Source organism: Apodemus sylvaticus, chromosome 9 (genome assembly GCF_947179515.1).
Source record: "Apodemus sylvaticus chromosome 9, mApoSyl1.1, whole genome shotgun sequence".
NCBI lineage: Eukaryota > Metazoa > Chordata > Mammalia > Rodentia > Muridae > Apodemus > Apodemus sylvaticus.
Genome location: NC_067480.1, coordinates 112,840,105 through 112,848,826, shown reverse-complemented (window position 1 = coordinate 112,848,826; position 8,722 = coordinate 112,840,105). Strand labels below are relative to the sequence as shown.

The 8,722-nt window shown below is 48.2% G+C and overlaps 2 long non-coding RNA genes across 2 annotated transcripts; one reads left to right on the top strand and one right to left on the bottom strand.

The window, feature by feature from the left end:
• Window positions 1–1,405: 1,405 nt before the first annotated feature.
• Window positions 1,406–2,148, bottom strand: LOC127692931 (uncharacterized). The gene is made up of 2 exons (XR_007979542.1): window positions 1,885–2,148; window positions 1,406–1,646 (listed from the first exon to the last, which is right to left on the bottom strand). It is a non-coding gene; the product is annotated as an uncharacterized LOC127692931 (long non-coding RNA).
• Window positions 2,149–2,215: 67 nt separating this feature from the next.
• Window positions 2,216–7,111, top strand: LOC127692932 (uncharacterized). Its single transcript, XR_007979543.1, has 4 exons — window positions 2,216–2,424; window positions 4,538–4,638; window positions 6,242–6,367; window positions 6,519–7,111. It is a non-coding gene; the product is annotated as an uncharacterized LOC127692932 (long non-coding RNA).
• The last annotated feature ends 1,611 nt before the right edge of the window (window positions 7,112–8,722 follow it).

The window sequence follows — 8,722 nt, the reverse complement described above, 5'->3', positions numbered from 1 at the left end:
ACCACACTCACATCATTTTTTAACAACTCTACTTTTCCTATTTCCTGCAGAACACAGAGTAAACCACATTATGAGGGCCACCCTTATAGCTCTAAGGTCACCTCTTCAGAGAGGAAACTATTATAGAAGCCTGGATCGGGGCTTTGTTGAGGTCCCTAAGGAAAACATGTTTTCTCATGGTCAGAAGAATAGGCTCCACCTCTAGGCTTGGATGGACACTGAAGGTTCGAAACTATCCAGAGCACAAGAGTTAATCCAGTTGGTCTCTGGACAAAGGGACTGCCCCTCAGAAAGGCAGATTCACCCTAAGTTGTGCCAAAGAGATGAGAGAAATAATTATTCTTTTCTTGAGCTAATTAATGTACCATTCCTTCCCATAACTCCTAGCTGTGTGGTTCTACCACCAATTTTCTAAATTACCTGGAAAAACATCACTTTCTTTTTTCCATTCTTTTTTTATTTAACACCCTTTCCTTCTTTCAGACAGTTGCCTGAGCATGCTGCTCTGAACGTTTTGGACTTTGTCGCTTTTTCTCTGAAGCTGCCCCTAACACCGGCTTCCACCGTGTAATGGGGCTGTCTCTCCCTCTCTGTCCTTTTCCCCTCCTGGAAACCGCTGACATTTACACTTTACCTGCCCTGGGGTTCAAATAAAATAAATTCAAAATTGTCCTCGAGCTTCCTTCCGAGCCCATTCTTAAATTATTTTTATTAATAAGATTAAGAATCCTTAAAAAGAGCTTCTATTACCTCCCTGGAAACATGAGGCAGCCCAAGTGGGGTTCCCCAAATTTCCCAGGAAATAAAGAAGGGCTTAGGATCTTACTGTGTCTTTTCCGAAGGAGGCAGATGCCTGGACCCATTCTAGGAATGTGCGTTTATTCTCACTGTTCTGTGCTGAGCTGGCAAAGGGCTGCTTTGAAACCCAGTAATTAAGATGCTCTTCAGGTGGTGTGAAAAGCACCAGGGTACAAGGTAAGCCTCCAAAACAATGAGCTTCATCAGAAACGCAGCACTCGAAAGGACGGTGTCTACTCTAAGCAAAGTGAACTGCCCTTAACGAGCCGAAGTGGGGTTCCTACAAAGTACTTGCTTCTGCTTCTTTTTTGGAACAGTTCGGTCAAAGTTTCGTTTATGTTTTCATTTGCTATTAATACTTCGGCACTTAAAAGATAAGAGATGAACTCTCAAACTGCAAACCTCTGTCTTGATGAAGACGTTACTTTAGTGTCACTTTCATCATTAACAAGTGACATGCCTCTATGTCCCTTCTAGAACTCGGATTAAAGAGCCAGACACCCAACCCACCTCAGTGGCTATATGGAGGAGGCCTCCTAGGCCCCTTTCTCTGACGGGGAAAGCCGAGGCAGCTCAGTGGCCTGTTGGATGAACTTCCCACAGCAGCTGCACTCACTCGCGATCTAAGTATTACCGGATGTAAAGGAAATGGTCTGACAAAGTTGGCAGTATGCGGGGAGATGAGATGGGGGATGAAGAGGGGTAGTGGGATGGGCGACGGTCAGTGATGGTAGTGGTGGTGGTGGTGGTGGTGGTGGTGATGGTGATGGTGGTGACGCTGGGCCGGCTCCTCTCCCGTTTTTCCATGACTGCAGGTCCTCGCAGCCTCCTCCGTCCCCGCGTGGCCTCTGCCCGGAGAAACAGGATTTGCACCCAAGCCGCACGACCGCGGGCGCGAGGCTGCGGCGCCCCGCGAGCCGGCCACGCGCCCCTCTGCACCCCCGCACCGGCGCCGCCCGAGCATCGGGGCCGAGGCTCCTCCAGCCCGGCCTCCCCTCCGCCGCACTCCACCCCCCTAAGGCAGCACCCGCGCCAGGGCCCGCCCCACCGAGCCCCCCGCGGCCCGGCCCCGGCCCCGTCACTTACGCTGCGCTGGGCCCGGGCGCGCTCCGCGGCCAGAGACAAAGGCTGAGCAGCCCCGGTGCCGCAGGCTGCTCCCCTAACCGCGGCTGCCAGGGACCGGGAGGAAGATGGGGAGGATGGAGAGGAGGAAGGGCGGGGATCAGGAGCAGGCAGTGAGGAAGAGTGGGGGAGAGGCCCACAGCGTCTGCCACCCGCTGCAGCGGTCCCAATCCCAGCCCTCCTCCCTGGCCGCCACCCTCCGGGGGTGCAGACCTTCCCTAGGGACCAGGGTACCGCCCCCCGGGGGCGGGGTGGGAGGAAGAGGAAGGGAAGGAGGAAGGCGGTGAGTGCGCCTGTGTGCTCCTCCTCAATCGTGATCGTCTCCACCCACCTCCGCATCTGCCTGCAACCCTAGGAACCTGCTAGACTCTCCGCCTCAACTGCCCAGCTACCAGCAACCCGCGCCCACCTCCCTCAGTGCAGACACACCTCTGCCCCAGACCAGCCAACCCTATCCACCTCCAGAGTGCGGGAAGGCTCTGGTGAGGGAGAGACATCTGAGAGGTGATAGAGGGTCGGAGTCCTCTGTGAACCACCTTGTGGGGCACCTGTTTCTCTCTAGCACAGACCCTAGTACCTAGGGGCCCGCTAAGGTGACAATTGGGCATGTGAGATCTTGAACCTCCCATGGGTATTTCTCTAGGAAAAGTAGCTCCATGACTTGACTCAGTCATTTGCTTCTTCATGCCAAAAGTGATTTCAATTTTTTTTTCATATTCTGAAAACTTTTCAGTAACCATCTTCAGCCTCAAGACAGGCCAGAATTTTCCAATCTTTCATCCACGCCAGTTGGAAACGTGGCTTTAATTGTCAGCGCTTCCCTGGGCCCAGGCTGCACATGTGCTGCTTGGTTTAGGTGGGAACCGATATAACAAAGCTGATCCACCAAGGCCCAGACTGCTGTGTCCCAAACTCCTTGCCAAATGTGACTGACTGATATCTGTCCCTCCAGAAAGGGAAAAAAAAAATGAACAAGCAGAATGTCCACTTAAGTTCCAAGGGCTTCAGTTCTTCTCTCAGTGAGCCCAAGTGCAGATTACAGGCCATAGAGATAGGCTGAGGCGTTTCTTGCAAATCCTTGGAGTCTGGAGGGTGGAGCTGGGCAGCTACTGAGAGAACCAGATTCCTCAACGATTTGGTTGAGTCCCAGGGTCCACACACAGCATAAACTTCATGGCAGGTTGGTTCCTGCCTGTCCTAAGTAGGCAGCATGCTAAGGACAGATAGATTCAGGCCATCTGAGGGCCTACTATGTGCCTGATGCCTCCTGTTGGCAAAGCAGAGGGGTGTCCTTTGGTGAGTGTCTTGAAGAGCGGTGCTATGCAGTAGATAGGTAAATAGGTCATGATGAAGATTCTGGTCTCAGATTGTGTAGCTTTCTGGCTGTCACCTCTTATCAGCTGTATGCCCCCGGGCCATTGGCTGTCACCTCTTTATCAGCTGTGTGCCCCCGGGCCACCTTGTTTTGTCATGGGAGAAACTAGGAGTGTGGATGGAGTCTATGTGAGAGGCATTTGTGCATGCAGAATGCTTGGTATAGAAAGGTTCAAAAGGTGTGGTAAGCACTTAACCTTCCATGTGGGAACACAGAATACCTGGAGTTCAGAGAGACTGCTGTGCAGAAAGATTTGCGGCCTTGTTTTCAGAGGGGGCCGGAGGCACAGCCCCACTTCATTTGCAGAAGCAGCTCAGTGTACAGAGAGCAGACTGGTTCTTCTCTCACCAGAGGCCTGCAGCGGTCCAGGCCAGTGCTTGCCAGCAGGCCTCTGAAGAACCTCGCCTGGCTCCTTGTGGCATGACTCCAGGTCACAGTGTTTGAAGGGCAATGTCCACTCTCTGTCCACATTTTCAGCCACACTGGCCACAGTGACTAGAAAATGCCTGGTCTGCCTGCTGGCCCTGAGTCTGTATGAGCTGTCCCCAGCACCTCCCCAACCCACAGTTATGGTAGCAGCTGTCAGGTATCCAGGGTGTGCATGGATTGAGTGGTGCCCATCATCACTCTTGGCTTCCCTTGCTCAATCCTTTCAGCATTGCTCAATTCCGTACTATGCAAACTACTTCTAGAATAAGCAAGCAAAACCAATCCTCCAAGAGGATTGTGCACCCCAACCCTTAGTCAACCCATCAACTGGCACAGGTCACTTGAACTTCCCACATGCTCCCCCTTGCCTGGGATGCCGTGCAGGACCTAGAAAAGCTGAGGTACATGTGCCCTAGAGCCCGGGTATCTAGCTCCTGGATAATGGCTCCCTGGTTCGGATTGTTCCCTGCTTGATCTCTGACCTCATCTGCAATGAGAAGCATAGCTCTCTGCTCTAATGGGGCTCAGGACTTCACTGTTTTTTTCTGATGAGAGTTGTGCTGTGTGTGTCATCTTTGCACCACTGTAGAAAAGAACCAGAGAAACCCGGGTTAGAGAAAGGTCGCAGAGCTCTCTGTGGTCCCTTAGCTTCTGTTGCTTTTGGGCAACAAAAGAGGTGAGGCAGAAGATCATGGTGGGAACTCAGTGGAGAAAACTGCTCACCTCGTGGTGCTGGAAAGCAGACAAAGATGGTCCTTCTTGGGCACACCTCCAGTAACCTAGCTTCCTGCTGCTTCCCCCAACACTTTACAGGTTCTGTGGCCTCTGACTAGTGCACGTGGTCTGGTGCCCCTGTTTATTCAAATGCTAACATTCCCCAAGATCTGGTTACTCCAAGACAAGTGAATTCCCAGGTATGCTAGCTTTTGTTGTGCAAACTTTGCCCCCCAATTTAAAACTATGGGTTAAATAAATGTGACTATAGCCAATTACTCTTGGAAATAGAAGGAAATAGGCTTTCAGCTATTTGGCTGTGGGTCACAGGTAGGGACTACCAGAAGAATAAAGGAGAAAGAAGGACACAGAGAGTGAAGGAGGAAGAAGATGGAGGGAACTCAGGTCTCCATTAGATATGATGGACCAGGAGTGTGCACCTGAGGAAATTGGAGCCTGAGGACAGGGTGGTGGAGCAGAAATGACCTAGGAATAAAATGAACAGCAAGTACTTGGGGAACATATCTAGGGAAGCACATCCAGCTATCAGAAAATAGGATTCGGGGTAATCCCTCAGTTACTGTGCAAAAGCTAAATAAATCATAGTCTGAGTCTAATTCATTTGGAAGCAAGGCAAGGATAGGAATAATTTGGATAAGTTACAGCAGACCAATCCTTGGGCATGTGGGCCTCTCTGGTCGGCATTTAAGATCGGAACCAAACATCCCTCCTCTGTCTTTTCTGTTTCATTACCCTCAGACTCCATTCTTCTTAGATCCATCAACCCCAGTGTTCTTTGCCGTGTCACTGTATCCCATCACACTGGGTTTAAAAACCTTTTATATAAATTCAGGAAGATGTAGGCGAATAAAGTCAAGGATGGGTCTTGTTGGATGAGAGAGACAGATAAATGAAGCATGCTGTCTGGTTCTTCATAGAAAAGCTGCCAGATTCTCAGTGTTCTTACAGAACATGGAATGTCTCATGATTCTCAGAGATAACTTTACCAAACAGCGTTGGGAATGGGTTAAGATGAAAGGGAACGAGGGGTATTAGTAGCATCCTTTTGTTCTTTGTGAACAATCTGACATGGAGGGAGAACTCTATAAACTATTAAAATGACAAAGAACTTTAGTCTAGATAAAGAAATAGAGTTCAGTTAGCTAAATGGAAGAACATACAAATGCAAGCGGACAACTTCAGTGATGAATGGGTTCCTTAGCTATAAAAATCAACTTACAAAAGATTAATAGGAGGGGAGATGTATAATATCTGGGCTTCCAGCTGTTGGGGAGTGCTAAACTTATTGACATTGAAGATAAGCTCAGATAAAAGAAATCCCATCCAAATGGAGAGAAAATACTTTAAAATAGACCTAATGCTAGCGACTAAATTAAGGCAGTAAATATATCTGTGGTTCCAGCTCATTTACTCTTATAGGGACTACAGATCATTATAATGAACAGTAGATTATTAACCACAAAGTGCCCTATGCATCACAAGGAATTTGAGCCACTTGCTCTCCCACACCAAGGGAAATCCTGTCATCCCCAAAGCAAGGAAGCTTGCACACATTGGTTGCAGACGAAGAAAAATTGAGAATATCTCAGAGAGTGGTTTGTATCAAGAAGTGAACTGAGTGGACTTGCCAGCCAAGGGAAAATAATAGAAGAATTGATAAGTGCCATTCTGAGGCTAGTTGGTGTGATGGTTAGTGTATGCTTGGGCTGGAGAGTGGGCACTATTAGAAGGTGTGGCCTTGTTGGAGTAGATGTGTCACTGAGCATGGTTTTAATACCCTAGTCCTAGCTACCTGGAAGTGAGTCTTCCATTAGAAGCCTTCAGATGAAGATGTGGAACTCTGCATCATATCTGCCTATATGCTGGCCTGCTCCTGACTTGATGATAACAGACTGAAACTCTGAACCTGTAAGCCAACCCCAATTAAATGTTGTCCTTATAGGAGTTGCCTTAGTCATGGTGTCTGTTCACAACTGGAAAGCCCTGAGACAGTTGGTAAGTAAACTCAGGGAGTCCATCAGGTCCACTCAAAGTGTTTGCCCTTATTTTCCCTCTACAGGAGATGCTAGCCCCGAACCACACCCAGACTTATGAAGAACTCATGAAGGTATGCTAAGGTCAACAGTCTCAGCCTTGCTGGCATTTAAGCCAAGGCACAGGATGAGGATGAAGATGCCTCCAGATGGTTGTGTGACCAATCCTCAAGTACCCTCCATTGAGTGTTTCCAAGTTCGACTCTGGCCATCATAGAGAAAACTGCCACCCCTTTGATAACATGACCAAATTTCTGATCTCCCAACTCTGTACCACAGTGAAGTAATCTTGCTTAAATGTTAAGAAATTTGGGTAGTTGAAGAGAGAGATAACAAGTATACTGAATAATATACAGACGTGTGCCAAAGGAGAGTTTACGCCACAAAGCTCAGTCTTGGCAAGTCCCCATGGTGAAAAAGCTGAAGTAAAAGTTAGCAGTTCTACTGAATCTCAGGGTGTACTGTATCACCTACAACTCCACAGGGCCGAGAAAGTGGTGGCCTCCTGCCTACATCTATAAAATAAAACAATCTGATCTTCATAGGGGAGTTAGAACATGGACTGTCCACAGGTGTTGGTCGTTATTAACAGTATTGCACACCAGGTGGTACCTATCCAGTGCCAGAGCACAGCACAGGAGGGGGATGGCGTGGGGTGGGGTGGGGTGGAAGACTCCTGCTTCCCAGCCATAGCATTTCATGAGTTCTGTTTCTGCAAAGTAGAGTCATGTAATGGGCTTGCTAACAAGGCCCTGTGGTTTTATACTGAGTTCACCTTAAGTCAGAGTTTTACACTCTTGTCTGAATTGTCATCTACTGAAAAATACACATTGTGATCCAGGCACACAGCATCTACCTATGTAAAGGCATATGCAGATGTTGATGAAACAGGAAGCCTCTAAACTGCACACTGACACTTTCTATTTTTTCCAAACACATTACTTTGATCTCACAGTCTGCTAATAAATCAAAACATACAAGTTGAAAGCCAAGCACTAAATATTTTTTATATAGTTTTTGCAGTGGTTCATCTGAGGTGCCAACTTGACAAGCCTAAAGGCTGCCCAGAAAGCTGGGGAGGAGAGAGAGAGACAGAGAGAGAGAGAGAGAGAGAGAGAGAGAGAGAGAGAGAGAGAGAGAGAGAGAGAGAGAGAGAGGGAGAGAGGGAGGGAGGGAGAGGGAGGGAGGGGAGAGAGGGAGAGAGGGAGAGAGGGAGAGAGAGTGTGTGTGGTGTGTATATGTGTATGTGTAGTGTGTATGGTTGGTGTGTGTGTATGATTAGTGTGTGGTATGTGTGGTAGGTGTGTGTGTAGTATGTGTATATGTGTGTGTGTGTGTACTTGTGTTTCCAGAAGAGTGCTAGAACGGGGGAGGGGGTAGAGAACCTTACCCTCCTCAGTTTCAGTTGGCATCACCCAATCCATTTAGTTCTCACATTAAATCAGAGGAGGGCAATGCCATGCTCTTCTTAAGCTGGGAAACCATCTTCTGTTGTCCTTTGGCCATTAGCTCTCCGGTTCTCTGAGAACCTTAAACCTTGGTTTATATTGGAGCTAAACTAGCGGCTCTGAATTATTCATCCAACAAATGACACACCATGTGACCTCAGCCACCAAAATCCCATGAGCTAATAGAATACCATCGTCTTCTACATTTCAGTTTCTATGCCTTAGTCCTGACCCAGGCAGGTGCTTTACAGCAATTTCACTGGTTTGTTTTTGTCTTGTTCATCTAATCTTTCTCACTTTCTGTACATCCCACCCCTTCAGGAGCCGCCCCCCCCCCCAGCCTACTGTCTTCCCAGAATGAACACCAATTCTGCACTCTTCATCACCAAGGGGCCATCCTGTATAGTGGTGCAGGATCTCAGGTGGATGCCACTGACTCTGCAAACCCAAGCACCATGCCCAACACAGAGAAGGCTCCAGATGGGCTCTTTGGAGTTGATCTTGGAAAAGAAATACTAACCCGTATTTTTTTCTGCTCATGCTATGTGTGTGGGAAGTGGTCAGTTGCTCCCAGTTGTTATATAATTATATGTTGTCATTGATAGTGATGTAATTTAAGTGTCAGGGGAAGGGATTTGGCAGGCACTCTTTTCTTTGGTGCCTCAAACAAACATGCCAGGCACTCACTCCTGTCACATGCTCATCTTCTGGAAAGCTGCTTTCCCTTTTAACACCAGGACATTTAAAATCAAAATCCAGAAAATGCCTCTCAATTAGAATTT